At 39.9% G+C, this 17,823-nt stretch overlaps 1 protein-coding gene across 1 annotated transcript in view; it reads right to left on the bottom strand.

Annotated features, from left to right (window-relative positions):
* lrrc4ba (leucine rich repeat containing 4Ba) overlaps positions 1 to 17,044 on the bottom strand; it is a 65,842-nt gene extending 48,798 nt beyond the window's left edge. The window contains exon 1 of the mRNA XM_057817480.1: positions 16,738 to 17,044. The gene's annotated coding sequence lies outside the window, so the exon portion shown is untranslated. The remainder of the gene's footprint in view (positions 1 to 16,737) is intronic.
* Positions 17,045 to 17,823: the final 779 nt, after the last annotated feature.

Raw genomic sequence — 17,823 nt, 5'->3', positions numbered from 1 at the left:
TGTTAAATAAACGTGAAAACGGTCTTGGTATGATAGAATTTTGTTGAAACTCAGGGTAGAATAAATTTAGTATTGTAACTCTTTTACACTGTGATCCATATAAAACCTGGCTTGATAGTCTTCACGGCGTCCCACAGGTACAACCGGGAATTGAACCAACACCCTGGTAGTCGACCATGCTGACCACTGAGCTACTGAAGACCGATTAGTGCTAGTGCTGTGTGAGGAGAAGGTTATGAAAACCTTACTCCCTGAGTAAGGGAACTCCCTACCTTTTTTTTTTTAGTTTTTAATCATATGATATAGTCATTCCCTGGTTAAAAACACAGTCGGAGTGGTTTTCTGAACCATTCACCTATGTTGAGATCTCGTCAAAGCTTTCCTCTCTGCCGGTGGGGGCTGCTGAAACACTCGTTGGTACCTACCCCCGCCTCTTCCCCCGAGCGCCATCTCTGCTCTGACGTGTACTGCACTGCTCAACTCCCCCGTACCCCTCCTCCACTCCCCTGTGCCCTATCGCCCTTCCTCCTCAAGAACAATTAGCATGCAATGCTACATCTTAGCTAACACTTAGTGTTTGGGCGGACTGCAAGTTGGAGAAAAAACGCCAACAGCAGGATTTTTAATTGAACAATTTGCCAAAATGTCAAAGAGGAAATGTATTTTTGGATGCAAAGCAGAGCTTTCTCTTTATTTATTTATTTATTTATTTATTTATTTATTTTAAACCTGTCCTGTTCAGCTGTTTGACACGGAGAATGAAAGTCTTAGTGCCCGGATAGTCTGAACAGTTTTAATGTTTCACATTGAGAGTCTGATATACTCTCATTGTGATCACTCAACATACCTCGTTTATTATGACAAAGCAGCGAACAGGAAGGGGTTATGGGGGAACAGAAGAAAAGAAACACAAGAAAAGAAAGAAAAACACAAACTACAACAAGAAATACATTGAACATCTACACCAATTACTAATATGTTGGTGTTATCGTCAGCTAGATGTATTTCCGGTTGACACCATGTGGGGGGCCTGTTGACCTAGGAAAGTGGGGGACGGGGAAGGGAGTGTCTATAAGCTAAATGATTGAAAGGGGTAGAGTGTACACAAATCAGTTCAACTATAACCCAGTAATCGTGTGAATCCCTTGTGAGTGTAAGCCTGTTGGCGACCACCCTACGCCGCCCCATCGCCAAACCCGGCACCCGGACCCCCCACCCGAGTGCGCCCTATCACATCCAGCCGCACGCGAGCCCCACCAGGCGCGCGACAGCCACGCAGATGAGCGGAGAGGCCACGCGGACGCCAACCCAGGGCCACGGCTCCCACCCAGCCAGCCCGGGGAGGGAGGGAGGGCGGGCGGGGGCTGGGGGTACGCGCAGCCCATCCCTCCTCCCGCAGCCCAGCAAAGGAGCCATCGCCCCCCCGGCCTTCAGGAATGGCAAGAGGGGACGCACCACCAACCCCACGCCTACCCACAGCACCGCCCGCCCACCCAGTCCACGAGCCACAGCCGCAGCCCCCAACCGACACGGCACGCCACGGGACCCCCAGCGGCCCACCAAGCCCAGGGCAGGGCAGGGTCCCCCGCCGGTGCAGGCAACACCCAGCCGATACACCGGTGCCCAGCCAGCAACCCGCGACGGAGCACAGGGCAGATATCCAGTCAGAGAAGAGAAGGGAAGGCGGAGGCAGGGTTACGTCGAGGAACCACCACAGGGCGACGAAAGATCGGAGCAGCAGAGGGAGCCAAACACCAAAAAACAAGTAACAAGCGGACATTACACTGTACTGTCATTTTAGCCTATTTGAGCGGGGCATGTGCGTTAATTGCGTCAAATATTTTAACGTGATTAATTTAAAAAATTAATTACCGCCTGTTAACGCAATAATTTTGACAGCCCTACTTAGAATTTGTGTTTTTATTTTTTTATTACCTTTCATTGCCTCAAAATACTTTTTGCATGTTTCCCTCTCATACTTTTAAGCATTGTATTTTCTTGTGGTAGCTTTAAAGCAGATTGTTGATCTGTTGACCCCATTAGTCACGTGAGCGTATTTAAACCACACTTATCTGATATTACTATATTTAAGAATTTTCTTAAGGCATCTTTAGTATGTTCTGTCTGTATGCATCTAAACAAAACAAGCTGAAAGTGCACGGTAGTACCTTGGGTGTCAAATTGTGGGAAGTTTCGCTGGTGTAGCACATTTTGGCAGAACACAGGTTTTGTGCTACTCTCGTGTCATCTTATCCTGTCTTTCCTGTTCATTTTGCTTTTGCTGCTCGTTTTGTGAAATATCAACAGTGCTGTCATGCTCATTAATGTTCCTCTTGGGTTCAAATTGAAAAGGCTGAACAGATGACATGTTTATGTCGCTAGAGTCATACTCTGGAAGCCTGGCAGCGTAACCCAGTGATGTTACCGCCCTGCAACGTCAACATCAATGGCGACCTACTAATTAACAGGCATGAAAATCTCTCACCTTTCGGCGAAATTCGCCGTTTGGAAGTCAAAAAGGGTGACTTACGTGAATAGTGTAGATCCGAGGAGATTTTTAGGGGGGGGTTTGAAATCATTATTATTATTATCATTATCATGTGATTAACTTAGTACGTAAACTGAGCACTTCAGAAATCGGTCCTTTAAAAAAGTGACACTTGGGCAGTCAGCAAATCCTTCTGGCTGCTTCGCTGACAAGAACCAATCATAAGCCCATACTGCGTTCCATTATTCCAATCGCGAGCACACTCTTCACGTGTACATGGAGTGCTTGGAGAGCCTTTGGTTGCATTGCAAAGCTGCGAAAACAAAAAGCAAGCCTTATCCACGCCGGGGCAGACCAGAATGAAACATAGATCCTTGCCTGCATTTGCCAGCAGATTGAATTTGGTGAGTAATGGTTTCAATCGTTTTCATATTTTGCGATATAATAAAGATACTGCCGTGCATTGCAGCTTGCGTTGAACACTGCCAGAGCTAGCCAAATCTCCCGTGAAAAAATAGCTTCCGTTAAGTTGGCGTCAAACTTGTGTATTTAATGTAATATAAACGAAGAAACACACTGTTGAGCCAAATTAAGCCGCATGCTCTCGGATGGAGGGGGGGGGGCGCCTCGCATCGATCATATCGTCCGCCTGAGGCACGTTATTTTCGGCTGGGACTTCTGAAATACAGTGATCCCTCGTTTTTCGTGGTTAATGGGAACCAGAAAACCGCGAAGTAGCGCCCCCCCCCCCCCCATTTATAAAGTATAATTTATAAATGGTTTTTAAGCACTTCAAAATGTAATAATTCTAAAAAGTTTTAAACATGTTACTGACCCAACGAATTATTTTGAAACAATAATAAAGTAGTAGGTAAATGCTTGGCTTTATTAAATGCTTCATAGTGAGTCTACTCAAATCCTCTCAAGCTGCTCACTCAGTTAAACGATGATTTTTCTATGATTGAATTGTTTTTTTTGTTTGCTTTTTTTTTGAGTGAAGTGAATTTTTAAAATATTTTTGTTTGTTTGAAGGAACTCATTTTTTGATTGAATAATAAAGACACAAATGTCCCAGCCAAAATGTGGCCCAAATGCAAAACATTACTTCAATCGAAAAAGGTTTTTCAACCAAGAAAAATCGTTTTCAAATGCTTTTTTCGTCTCAAATTTATTTTTGCATACAAACACTTTATTTTTTTTAATTGAAGTGACTTTTTTTTTAATTGAAAATACATATTTTGATTGAAGCAACTTTGTTTTTGATTGAAGCAACTTTTTTGTGGATTGAATACTAAAGACACAAATCTACCTCCATAGTTATGGAGAAAGAAATTAAGAAAGCTTTAAAAATAAAAGCCACCGGGGAGTCCGTTTATTATTTTTTTATTTAATTTTCATTATGTAGACATGCCTCGTAAGGAAAGGATATTAAGGGAATTTAAAAAAAAAAAAAATTTTTAATTAAAAAAAAAAAAAAGAGTTGGATGAGGCTGCTAAAGGCATTGGATACCTCATCAGCTGGGTGAATAGCACACTTGGTAAGAATAAAAGTTTGCAAGGATAGTCTGGTACAAATTATAAACACAATTAAAACTTTTTTTTAAAAATAAGATTTTATGTTATTGCTTTATTAATTATTAGGTGCTAGAGTTGTCAAATATGGATAATAATGAAAAAATAGTTTTGAGAAAACTGTGCTGTTGGTGGCTCAGTGACCATCTGATGTGGTTTGTTCTCAGATGAACAACAAGTTAAGGATGTTTTGATGTAGAGGTTGAAGGAAGAAAAGAGGCAGACTGACTGAGTCACAGCCAGAAAGTGTTGATGACAGTGTTGATTTCTATTTACTGTCGCCCCCTCCCAATTAAAGTATGTAATAGTCACAGCCAGTTATAATCTAAAGCTGGTTAAAATTGAAGTTATGTTGTTGTAAAGTGTATTAAATACTTGTTCATGTGTCATCTGTCAGCACCTGCCCCTCCATCGGTCTCTGCACGGCACTGCTGAAACACAGTTTGGGTCGACAGAGCTCAATATTTTGTTGGGTTGTACAGTGTACACATATTTCCTCCACAAACTTCTCACCATTTTAACCCCTGACCCATTTTCATACCTGAATTAAACTAATTTTTAATAAAAACGAAAACATCAAGAGGGCTTTTGATATCAAATTATTTTAACTCATAATAACATTTATCTTTTTAGAACTATAAGCCTTTCTATCCGTGAGTCCCATTTCCAGCTGTTTGATCACAACCATAACGCAAAGAAAAGTTTATATTGTCGTGTGTGAAATATATAGTTTTCACAAATAGAATCAAGGTAAAATTGTTACTTTAGAATAATACAACATGCCTGAAAAATAGGCAATACAAGGCCTTTAAAAAGGCATACTAACAGAAGAAACTACACAAAACTGTTCAGTAGTTAGCTTTAAGGGCCTCTGCACCACCTCCTGAGACCTGGCCCACCTTGGGCAGGTGTGTGTGTTTTTAATCTAATTGCAGGTTGGACATCAGATGGGTGGAGCGGCCACATGTGCTGGAAATGACAATCAGCAGTCTTTAAAAGCCAGTGCACTCCGCAACCGCGTCGCCCGATCAACTACCGTTATTTCCCGAATATAACGCGCACTTTTTTCCCCCAAAACCAACTTGTAAAATCATGGTGTGCATTATAAATGGGTACATGGATGGAGACAGAAATATATATATATATTACATATATATATAAACCGATTTTTTTAAAACGACACGGCAAACGTTGTGTTAAAGAAACGTATGCGGCGACCCGTTGCCGACCATTACGGTACGTGACGTCACCATTTTGTTTCGGTAATACTTCACTCTAATCGGCCGAATGATGTTGTCTGTGTTAAATTCTGCTTTTTTCACTCTTCATAAAGCACATAATTTAGTTTCTTGAACTCATTTGAGTCAACGTTTATTGCAGCTCCGCAACTCGGACCATAACAAACGTCAGCACACACACTTCCTGTGTCCGTCAACTATGTCTGTCCCTCGGGAAACTCAAACCCAAATAACAATAGTTCCTATTGTTACTGTCGTGTCAACAGCGATGAGCTCTCACGGATTTCCGACTTACGTTCTCACTTTCATTTTACCGTATCAATCCATGGAAGAAACATTTATTCATCATGATGAAACGAGCAAGTTATACAGCAGCCCTTAAAAGAAAAGTCACATCTGTTTTGTTTTCTCCTAGATTCTGGTAAGTTGGAGAAGTTGTCAAATCATATTATTACCGTAAATATTGTCAGTTTATGGTAATGTTTTGAACTACCAATGTGCTATGCTTGTGCTGTGTTTCACCAGTTAGTAAAATGACATTTCTGTATCTGTACACAAGCTCTGTTTTCTTGTATTCTTCTATTTATTGGTGCTAAAATTAGGGTGCGCGTTATAAACGGGTACAATAAATTTCCCTAGATTTTACAAGTAAATTAAGGGTGCGCATTATACACGGGTGCCCCTTATATTCGGGAAATTACGGTAATCTGTTTACTACGTCAGTTGCATCTCACGGTCTTGATTGCTTAACTGATCCCCAGCTCACAAGATATTTGCTCTCACCCCAGGTCCTGTTTATGTGCGCCTCTCGTCGAATTCTACGGCTGCCACCTTCCCAAGCTTCATCGCTTCACATCGGCTCAACCCGAGCAGAAAGCTTGGTCATGTAACAAATAAACTGTTTAGTTCATCATCACATCGGGCTTGAGTCTGCTCAGGGATCGTCTCCATTCCGCGAATCTTAACATCAGCACGCTCAACAGCCACAGTACAAATGCAGATTCCTATCTTGGATGGGGAGTTGGAAAGGGGGACTTTTTACAGCCTTTTGAGTCATAAGAACAGTTAAATCTTGTTCTTTCTACGGTATTTTTTGTTAATTTTACAGTACCCTTTTCCTTAATTTTCTATTTTTATCTAATGGTACAATTCTTGCAACCACAGCTGCCGCTATTTTACCATAAATATAAAGTTGTTTTTTCCAGGGTATCTAAAAACCCCAAATAGGATGACATCCAGAAAAATATGAAGCCCACTCACATCGACTCGAGCTGCATGCATTTATTGGGCAAAATTGCGAAGTCTGAACGTGACGTTAAGGCCGCTCGGCAGTCACAAGGGACCTTATTAACATATCCCGCAACTCCGAACTCCCCTGGGCCAAAACATCAATACCATTTACGCAAACGTGCACCGTACACACATGTGCTCTGCTTTCTTTCTCTGGTGTGTGTATTTGAAGTGCGCGCCGTAAAGACGTGCAGTATTCTTTGTTGTTTTCCGCATGAAATATTCAAAAGTTGCTGAAAAGAAGCACACAGGCCTCAGGGTGTTCACGTGCCCCCAAAAAAAGAAAAAAAACAAACGGCAGCGGTCGCAACCGCTTCAAAGTCAAAGTCCACGTCAAGGTCAAACACAAACGCGCTTAAATATGACTTCATTACTGCCGGGAAGAGACGGAAATGAGACGGAGAAGAAATAAGCAGAATGCAGAAAGCGTGTGCCTGATACAAGGAAAGAAGGACATACACATAACGTAACCAACTCATAAATATTCAGATAGTGAATAAAAACCATCATGGGCATTAAAATTAAACACATGCAGCCGTAGAGAGAAATACCGGTGAAAAGTATTTTTTTCAACCCTTTAAAGTGCAACCATTTGACTCATTGGCTGCCATTGATGGCAAATCGATGGCAGCCTTTCCAGAAAAAAAGAAAAAAAAAATTGCATGTTATTGAGGGCCGTAACCAGAGTTAATTTCTATTTTTATTCAGTTTGAATTGTTTAATTTAGTTTTTTAACATTTTATCAATTTTTTATTTAATTAATTAATAAATATTATACATATATATATATGGCGGAAAACACAGACAAGACTGAAAACGCAGTTTGTGCTCTTGCCCCCCTCTTTAAAATAAAGTACTGTATTTTAAACCAAAAGAACTGTTGTGTTTGATAGAACAATATGTCTATATGCTGCCATAGCAGATTATTGGCGCACTAAGCCTCCAAACTATTTTTGTCCGTTTTACCCTGAAAACCCCTGTTTACAGACATCGCGCAACCGCTTTTGTTTCAACCTAGCCATAAAAAGAAGGTAATAAATTATATTTATTATTCAACATGTCAGTCATTTTAGCTTAGAATCATTCATTGATGTCTAATATTTAGTTTGAAAAAAAAAAAACGACTTTAAAAAATTATTCACTTGCATATTTTAAACTTTTAAACAAATTGCGTCAAAATGAAAAATTTGGCGTCTGTCAAAAAGTCACGGATATCTACCTCATGACTATCGCTTAATTGTATTTTTTTTGTTACTGTCGCATTTTCCCCAATATGTTAGATGATAAATAATCGATCCAAACAAAGAAAAATTGAAAAATAAGGTTTAAAAGGGTAACTATATGAAAAAGAAAATCTCAACCACACCTTGTTGTCTGCGATTTCTGAATCGCGACCCTTGTTATAGCACCATGTTTCACCCATAAAATCTCCCAAAAACCCGGCTGTGGCCATTGACAGCTCTGTCTTGACACTCGGTGATACATGCTCTATGGAGTTTTTGGGTCGAAACAAGGTAAGTATGCGATGGTATCTCGTTAAAATCGTGGCGTCTTTAATTCTGCTCTCGCCTCCAGTTAGGTTTTTTTTTAAATGCCCTCCTGTTCAAAATTTTCTCCAGAAAATAGAGATTTTAAGCTTTCCAATGGTGTATGACACATGCATATTGGACAGTTTTGAAATTTGGCCAAATTGAGGGTCTCAGAGCGGAACTTCAAGTCACCTTAGTGTTTTCCGCCATATATAAATATATATATATATATACATACATAATTTTTAAAAAATGATATACCATTTTTTTTTTTCCAGACTGTAAAGCGCACTTATAATCATCTATTTTTCCCAAAAATTTGACGGTGCACTTTTTATTCTAGTGCGCCTTATTCTGTTAACCTGAATTCTGGTTGTGCTTAGTAAATACAGTCATATAGTAATTCATTCATTCATTTTCTGAGCCGCTTATCCTCACGACGGTTGTGGGGGTGCTCGGTAAATATATAAAATAATAATAATAACTTCACAAATGCAGTACATTGATGCACTATTGTGCCTTATAACCAGTTGTGCCTTCATTGAGGGTGCGCCTTACAAACCTGTGCGCTTTATATTGCCGAAAAATATGGTAATTATAATTGACCCCCTGCATCCACATATGAGGATGTCACATTTTGGGTCACACTTTTATACCAAATGTTAATTTTGTGGCCTTGTTATTACTTTTATAATTATTATTACCAAAAATAGTCACTTGCCTTCTTTAAAGTTATTTTTTTAATTGTAAAATTTGTAGCACCCAATCAAAATATCAGTTATATTTTAAAAATTAAAAAAAGAATGGATTTCAAAAAAGATGAAAACAACTCAAGTATATTAACGACAGGAACAGTTAGTAAACTATAGTGAGTTATTAAAATAAAAAAGTGCTAAATGGAAGTTGGCTGGGTTGCCGTGGAAACATCCCTGGCAACTTCTTGGTCACTGAAGCTTTTCCGACAATTTTGGTATTTACGAGACAAAACATCCAAATGACACAAACAGAGTGCTAACTCCAAGGTTTCGTTCAAATTTCGACATCTAGGGTGACATTTTTGATTGTTGGATCTCTTCCAGTCCCTCCCAGTTCAAATGAATTGGACGTCTATTGCTGTCAATTAAACTCAAACCCAAATTGTAGCTGGGATGGCTGCAGGAGAAAAATGCAAACAGGGCGAAAGGTGGAAATAAAGCAACAGCACTGAGCCGACGGTGCACTGGTGTCGTCTGGGGAGTTGGGAAAACAAATTGAGACGAATGGTCTGAAGCGTGCATACATCACAGCACACGACGGCTTCCTATGCGGCCCTCTCTGCCATGACATCATCGCCCAGATTGGCTTTTATCCGGCAACCCGGCTGCCCCACCAAGACATGGGTGCCTCCTGCGCACTCGCCCTGATTTCTGCTCTTTTTCCGTCATCCGTAATCTCTGCTGCCGTCCGTACTGCACACTGGCACAAACACACACAGTTTCACACGGCAAATTTAGGGCAAGTGTTACTTGGCTTGCATCCTAATGCAGCAGCAGAGAAGTCCCTCACAAGTCTTGCACACTACCTTAAACTACACTTGAAAAAGACAGCATGAAAGGGGAAATCGGATACAGTCCTAAAAAATAATTCAAGGCGTCGACAACTCTTAAATTTGGGCCTTTCATGTGCACAGTAAATAAGACAAAAGAAAACTTTACGGGCAGAAAGCTGGTTGTTCTGCATCAGGAGCTTTCACTCAGAGCAGACAGACATGAAAAATAAACGTCACTGGCAAAAAGGGGCTATTTAAGCACAGCTTTTGACATACGATTCTGTGTCAGTACCTTTCACACAATACATGACTTTCACGGGCAGAAAGGAAACGCTACTTCAGAAGCCATAAAATATTCAAGTTGACTTTCGGCATTTCACACAGAACAACAACACAGGGAATAAGACAACTATGATTGACAGTGTGAAAGTAGCAAGCTGACGAGTATGAAGTTGGTTGATTTCACTTTAACATAGAAATAGCTATAACAGAATGAAAGAGCGGTATCACATACCACCCCTTAACATATACAGTCCCTGACAAAAGTCTTGTCGCTTATCCATTTTGTAGAAACAATTGCTAATAACTAGGGCTGTCAAAATTATCGCGTTAACGGGCGTTAATTCATTTTTTAAATTAATCACGTTAAAATTAGGGCTGTCAAAATTATCGCGTTAACGGGCGTTAATTAATTTTTTAAATTAATCACGTTAAAATATTTGACGCAATTAACGCAGATGTCCTGCTCAGACAGATTTAAATGACAGTACAGTGAAACGCTCACTTGTGTTTTATGGAGTTTTGCTGCCCTCTGCTGGCGCTTGGGTGCGACTGATTTTATAGGCTTCAGCACCCATTACATTGTGTAAGTAATTATTGACATCAGCAATGGCGGGCTACTAGTTTATTTTTTCATTGAAAATTTTACAAATTTTATTAAAACGAAAACATTAAGAGGGGTTTTAATATAAAATTTTTATAACTTGTACTAACATTTTTCTTTTAAGAACTACAAGTCCCTCTATCCATGGATCGCTTTAACAGAATGTTAATAATGTTAATGCCATCTTGTTGATTTATTGTTATAATAAACAAATACAGTCCTTATGTACCGTATGTTGAATGTATATATCCATCTTGTGTCTTATCTTTCCATTCGAACAATAATTTACAGAAAAATATGGCATATTTTATAGATGGTTTGAATTGCAATTAATTACGATTAATTAATTTTTAAGCTGTAATTAACTCGATTAAAAATTTTAATAGTTTGACAGCCCTAGTTAAAATATTTGACGCATTTAATGCACATGCCCCACTCAAACAGATTAAAATGACAGCAAAGTGTCATTTCCACTTGTTACTTGTGTTTTGCCGCGCACTGCTGGGGCTTGGGTGCATCTGATTTTATGGGTTTCAACACCATAATTATTATTGACATCAACAATGGCGAGCTACTAGTTTATTTTTTGATCAACTTTACAAACTTTATTAAAACGAAAATATCAAGAGAGGCTTTAATATAAAACTTCTATATCTTGTACTAACATTTATCTTCTAAGAACTACAAGTCTTTCTATTTATGGATCGCTTTAACAGAATGTTAATAATGTTAATGCTATTTTGTTGATTTATTGTTATAATAAACAAAGACAGTACTTATGTACAGTATGTTGAATGTCTATATCCGTCTTGTGTCTTATCTTTCCATTCCAACAATAATTTACAGAAAAATATGGCATATTTTATAGATGGTTTAAATTGCGATTAATTACGATTAATTAATTTTTAAGCTGTAATTAACTTGATTAAAATTTTTAATCATTTGACAGCCCTAGTGGAAACACTTTGGATTTTACAACAACAAGGAAGGACGTAAGGTGAACAAAGACTCTGCAACTGTTTAACAAAAATAAGGTTCACTGTAAAAACAATGAATATGCACAGCCACTTGCAGCTGGTGACGAAGTGGTCACCGGATTTATCTAGCAACAACCTGCCATCACTGTTTCGCTTATATCACCTGAGGTAAGAAAGCAATGTTAAATGATTCTTTAATTTACATGTACAGTGCTGGTCAGCAGTGTTGTTAATCTTACTGAAAAAAAGTAATTAATTATAGTTACAAATTACTTCTCCCAAAAAGTAATTGCGTTAGTAACTCAATTACCTGAATGTAAGATTAATTAGTTACTTGGCAAAGTAATTGGTGATAATTACTTTTTTTTTCCTCAAAAAAAAAAAAAAAAACATTGGCCACACTATGTGAAGTTTTTTGTGGAGGTTTTTGGTACAATTGGCCCGAGCCCAATTCTTTACCCTAATTTACCCTTTACCCTGAATCACCTGTTAAAAGTTGTTAAAATTGCTCCCATTATTGCATTAGTTCCCTTCTCTCTACTTTCAACATATGAAAGTTTTGAAAACCGTTGAATCATTTAAAGATAGATTCAAGTCAAGATTTTGCCGATTTAGAAGTATTTTGGATAAAAAGTTACTTAGGTTCGCTAGGAAGGTTCTCTACAACAGAGCCGTCCTAAAAAGCCTACTGCTTTAAGATGGCGGCTGTCTACTAACGCATTTAGAGCCATGTCCGTCATTTGCATCTAGTTATATCTATATACAGTACATGTGATATCTACCATGTCTACCATATCTACCAGAACAAGCGGGCGTAGTTTGTCGGCTATCGGCTACAACATGTATTATTGGAGCTACCTAGCATCGCGTTTGCTTGGCGTCATAACGTTCTTGCCTCCTCCCCGCTCCTGCTCTGCTCTGTCGTCTCGGTGAGTCCGTCTCCCTCAGACTTTTCGACCAATATAGTAACGCATAGTAACGCATGCCTTTCCGTCCTCAGTAACGGTAACGCCGTTGCCAAGATGAGAAAAGTAATTAATTAGATTACCCACTACTGAAAAAAATAATGCCGTTAGTAACGCCGTTATATTGTAACGCCGTTATTAACAACACTGCTGGTCAGTGATTAACTCGATTAAAATTTTTAATTGTTTGACAGCCCTACTAATAACCTGACTTTTAATTATTCAACTGGTTTCAGAAATGGCTCATATGAAAGCTAAGACCCTCCCAAATGATGTTGAAAGGACAAAAATATATTATTGTTCCATAAAGGTCAAATTTTGATAAGTCAAAAGTTTTGTCGCCTACAGAAAGTACTGTGAAAAGTGACCAAACAAATGAACTTCAAATAAAAAAATGTGTTACATAACATAAGCGAATTAAGTCGTGGTGCAGTGAGATCCAAATTTAATATTTTGTATGACTTCCATGGGCTTGAAGTACTGCATCCATGTGGTTCAGCAAGGATTCATACAATTTGTTGATGAAGTCATCAGGAACATCAAAGAAAGCAGTCTTGCATGCCTCCCAGAGTTCATCAACATTCTTGGCTTTCGTCTTCCATGCTTCCTCTTTCATCCTACCCCAGACATGCTCAATGATGTACATGTCTGGTGACTGGGCTGGCCAGTCCTGGAGGGTCTTGATCTTCTTTGCCTTGAGGAACTTCGAGGTAGAGATTGAAGTATGCGATGGAGCACCATCCTGCTGCAGAATTTGTCCCTTTTTGTGGTTAGGAATGTAAGAGGCAGCTAAGATTTATTGATATTTCAGACTATTTATGTTGCCTTCCACCCTGCAGCTCTCTCAGGGTGCAATTAAAAAACCGTGTGGCATTTGCGAAGGCCCACAGCCTGTCAAAAGGATGGACTCGGAGGGCTAATAAATCAGGTTACTAGCAATTGTTTCTACAAAATGGATACGCGACAAGACTTTTGTCAGGGACTGTATATGGGATTGGACGTCTAGCGCCCTCAACGGCACTGAAATATGAGCGTTACCTTCAAGTCCTAATTGAAATGAATTAAACGTCTATCAGTGTCAATGGCATTTTAATTTTACTCATTTATTTCTAGTAAATGTTAAATGCAAATGTGATATACGAAAAGTAGTAATAAATAATGAAAAAAAAAAACATAATAATAATAATGATTATTATTATTGGTAATATATGAGAAGTTTTTTTTCCTTGCCAAATATAATAACTTGCTCCTTAAATGGTTAATCTGGTAATTTGGACACCACTAACAATGTCAGTCCCTTTCATGCAAAACTGTGATATGAGGGGAAATTGACGTCAATTAGCAGTGTGAAAGGGGCCATCTGATCATCGTACCTTCAAAGCCTGTGACATTTAGCATTGGATGGCAGTGAATGATAATTTTTCAGTGCCATTGACCCCGATAGATGTTCAATCCATTTGGACTGGGAGGGGCTGGGTTGTAACTGCTTACTTTTTTGTTTGATTTTTTATTTATTTATTTATTTTTAATTAAACAATGGTATTTTTTTTTCTCTCAACGCAAAGTTATCTGTATGAACTTTTGTTATAATTATACTGTACCCATTACATAACCACATTAAGCCTAAGAAATATACAGTATATATATATATATATATATATATATATATATATATATATATATATATATATATATATATATATATATATATATATATATATAATACAGTGGGGAGAACAAGTATTTGATACACTGCCAATGGGAAAACCCATTGGTGCCCTCTAGTGGAGAAAATAGTTCCTAGTTTGAATAGTGACTGGCGCCTAAAAGGATCATGGCTCCAGTTTTCCGTAGTCAATCGGTGGCAAATAAAAACTGGGAGAGAGGTTAAAATCCGCGTTTTCGAGTCATGTTGAGGGTGGCGCTCGATATCAAATACATTTTTTACGGTGCTTTAAAGACGCTACGTGAATGAACAGGCTGGCATGATCATAGAACAGCAAGCTTCCGTGTGATTGGTATAATGGAGTCGTGATTATTTTTGCAATGTCTCATAGGTGAAATTGGTAGAGCTGCTTTTGGCATCACTGGCAGAAAAAAAAATCTAATATTTAGAATAAAAAGGGAAAAAGTAACGACTCTTGTGCAGGCCAAAGTTGCTGAGTAAGAGTAGCTTTTTTTTCTTCATTAATCTCTATATTCAAGTAAAAAGTATGTCTTAGTAAAACTACTCTTAGAAGTATATTTTTCTAAAAAAAAAAAAAAAAAAAAGTTACTCAAGTAAAGTCAGAAACCTTGGCGTAATTATTGACTCAGACCTAAAATTTGATAGCCATCTAAAGTCCGTCACTAAATCCGCTTATTACCACCAAAAAATATAACCAGAATTAAGGGGCTTCTGACTCAACAAGACATGGAAAAACTTATGCATGCATTCATTTTCAGCAGATTGGACTACTGCAACGGTATATTTACAGGTCTTGATAAAAAATCAGTCAGGAAGCTGCAGCTAGTACAGAATGCTGCAGCCAGAGTCCTCACAAATACAAGGAAGCTGGACCACATTACACCGGTTTTGAAATCGCTACACTGGCTTCCAGTGAGTCAAAGGATAGACTATAAAATACTACTGCTCGTCTACAAAACACTTAATGGCCTTGGACCAAAATACATGCTTGACTTGTTAGATTCCTATGAGACATCTAGACCCCTAAGGTCGTCTGGAATGGGTCTTCTGCATGTTCCAAGAACAAGAACCAAGCAGGGTGAGGCAGCATTTAGTTATTATGCTCCTCACCTCTGGAACACGTTACCCGAACGTCTGAAGTATGCTCAAACTGTTAGCTCCTTTAAATCAGGGCTAAAAACGCTTTTGTTTGGCACTGCATATCCATAACTGTCTATATATTTCAACCTACCTGCCTTCTATTCCTATTGTGCTTATCTCCATTGCTGATTTCAATGATTATTAGTAGTAGTAGTTTTTGCTTTATTTTTATTTTTGTTTTATTTTTATTTATTTATTTTTATTCTGTGATTAGATGTGATCATTTGTCTTGGTTTTTACGTTGTGTTGATTTAAATGTGATTTTTATGGTCTTCATGTGATGTAAAGCACTTTGAATTGCCTTGTGTTGAATTGTGCTATATAAATAAATTTGCCTTGCCTTGCCTTGCCTTGCCTAAATGTAACGGAGTACATGTAACGTGTTACTATACCCAATTCGGGTTCTGGCAACGGATTTCTATCACTCTCAATGACGGTCAATGAGTTAAGAGCATGCAGATATTTTTGCAAACTACCACAATCCATTCTCAACACGTAGATGTCTATCCCAGTCCAAATGGTAGCCAATGACTTAAGTAAGTAGCTGCCATTTTACTCCGGCAGTAATCAAAATCACATATATTCCTATGCAAACAGGTGACTTTGAGCAAATCCCCCTAGCAGTAAACCATCTGACCACCCCCACTGGTACCTCATTTCACCCCTGACAACCCCATTAAGACATGTATTTCTTCGAAGCCCTCATCTATCTACTCCTTGTTCTCCAACAAGGAGGGAGAGCTGTCAGGAGAGGTGGCGGGGGTCTTCGGAAAGGTGGGGGGGGGGGGGGGCTTCGACTGACTCACACTCTTAACCCGGTGCACATGCGGCAGCAACCCCGCAAGGTGCCTGCGCAATTTCCTGCTCTCATCACGGCGGAGGGGGGCCGGGAAACTGATTATCTGCGCAAACAAGTGCCATTAATGGAGGACGGCAGGAGAGGCGACGGAGGGGGCTCAAGGTGAGACAAGCATCACCACATTCAGAAAGGGGGGGTATTGAGGGAGGGGTGAAGCTGTTGAATTCAGAGTATGCAAATCAATTGACTCTTCACACACAAATACTCGGTAACAAAACACTCACACTTTCTCTCTCACAAATGTACACATCGTCTTTCTATGTCACACACTTTCTACTCTTGACACATGCAATCTACAAACACACACGCAATAACACACTATTTCTCACCAACAAGTCCACGCGCAAAAGGCAAAATGCAAACACCCCAACAAACACTCACTTGCATTTGCACGCTCTTCTGTCTCATGCACTTACACTTCACTCCTTCTCAGACACACACCCACATAGCAGTATACACACGCACCTGCACGCATCCACTTTCCTTGATTCCCGAGCCAGCGCGGGTGCAGGATGCGAATAACTGCGTGTTTCATGTCATCCTCGAAAAACAGACTTATTTAAAACATAGAGGTGACTCACCTTGTCGGGAGATGATGTGGATGCGGAGGACGCCGGCGAGAAAAGACGCATCCTGCACCGAGCGCTCTCAGGCAGCGGCGGCGACGACGTGCTCCTCTGCAGAGTGGTCGCCGAATGGGAGGACGTCTTCCTCCGCCTCCCTCCACCCTGGCTGTCTCTCTCTCTCTCTCTTCCTCTCCACTTTCTCCTCTAATCTCTCGCTCTCCACTGATGATGACGGCGACGATTCCCGATAGCACGTGAGAAACCCAAACGCCTCGATAATGAAACCAACCGGCGGTGATTAGGAAGAATGAGGATTCTTGTGTTGAACGGCCACAAAGTGTGTTGGATTCCCACGCACGCGTCCTGCGGGTTGCGTCACGTCGGCTAGCGGAGCGGTCGCCGTGGCAACGCCCACGCGCAATCGGTGCGGCGTACACACTCAGACGCACTCCATACACTCACATGCACTCACTCACACACAAAATGTTTCGAAAATCTTCAGTCCCTTGCCTTTTTACTTAACATCTGTGTTGCACGAGAACGTAGGTTTGCATAGGGACAGTAGGGAAATAACACTGGCAACTTTTCAGGATGCTCAAATTGTCCCCACCAACTTTTAAGCCACCTTATATGCATTATATAATGAGTTTAGTTATATAAGTCATTTAGATCAGGGGTCCCCAACCGCCGGGCCGCGGACCGGTACCAGTCCGTGGCGCATTCGGTACCGGGCCGCAAAAGAAATAATAATTTATTAACGACTGCATAATGGCCAGATTAACTTTGGCCTGTCCCCCTTAACACACCAGTATCCCTGTCTACTCTAGATATAATACGACAGGATTGCCTGGCACCGCCAGACTATTCTCCCTGTATTTTTCAAACACTGTGAGAAACAGTCTGGGACACAGCCCATTAACAGCCTCTCGAACAAGTACAAAATGAACCGTCCAATCAGATTCGTTTATTTGCGTGACGTGTTCTTAACGAGTAACGTCACTCTTGCCCGCCGAAAGTCGTCTCTACAACACCGATGGCGAACGGGAGAGCCGAGAATATGTTCCAATCCGCAGTAAAACCAGTTTTAAATGACCAAAAACA

The sequence above is a fragment of the Corythoichthys intestinalis genome, chromosome 16 (genome assembly GCF_030265065.1).
Source record: "Corythoichthys intestinalis isolate RoL2023-P3 chromosome 16, ASM3026506v1, whole genome shotgun sequence".
NCBI lineage: Eukaryota > Metazoa > Chordata > Actinopteri > Syngnathiformes > Syngnathidae > Corythoichthys > Corythoichthys intestinalis.
Note: the sequence above shows the minus strand (reverse complement) of the source record. Positions and strands in the feature narration are given on the sequence as shown.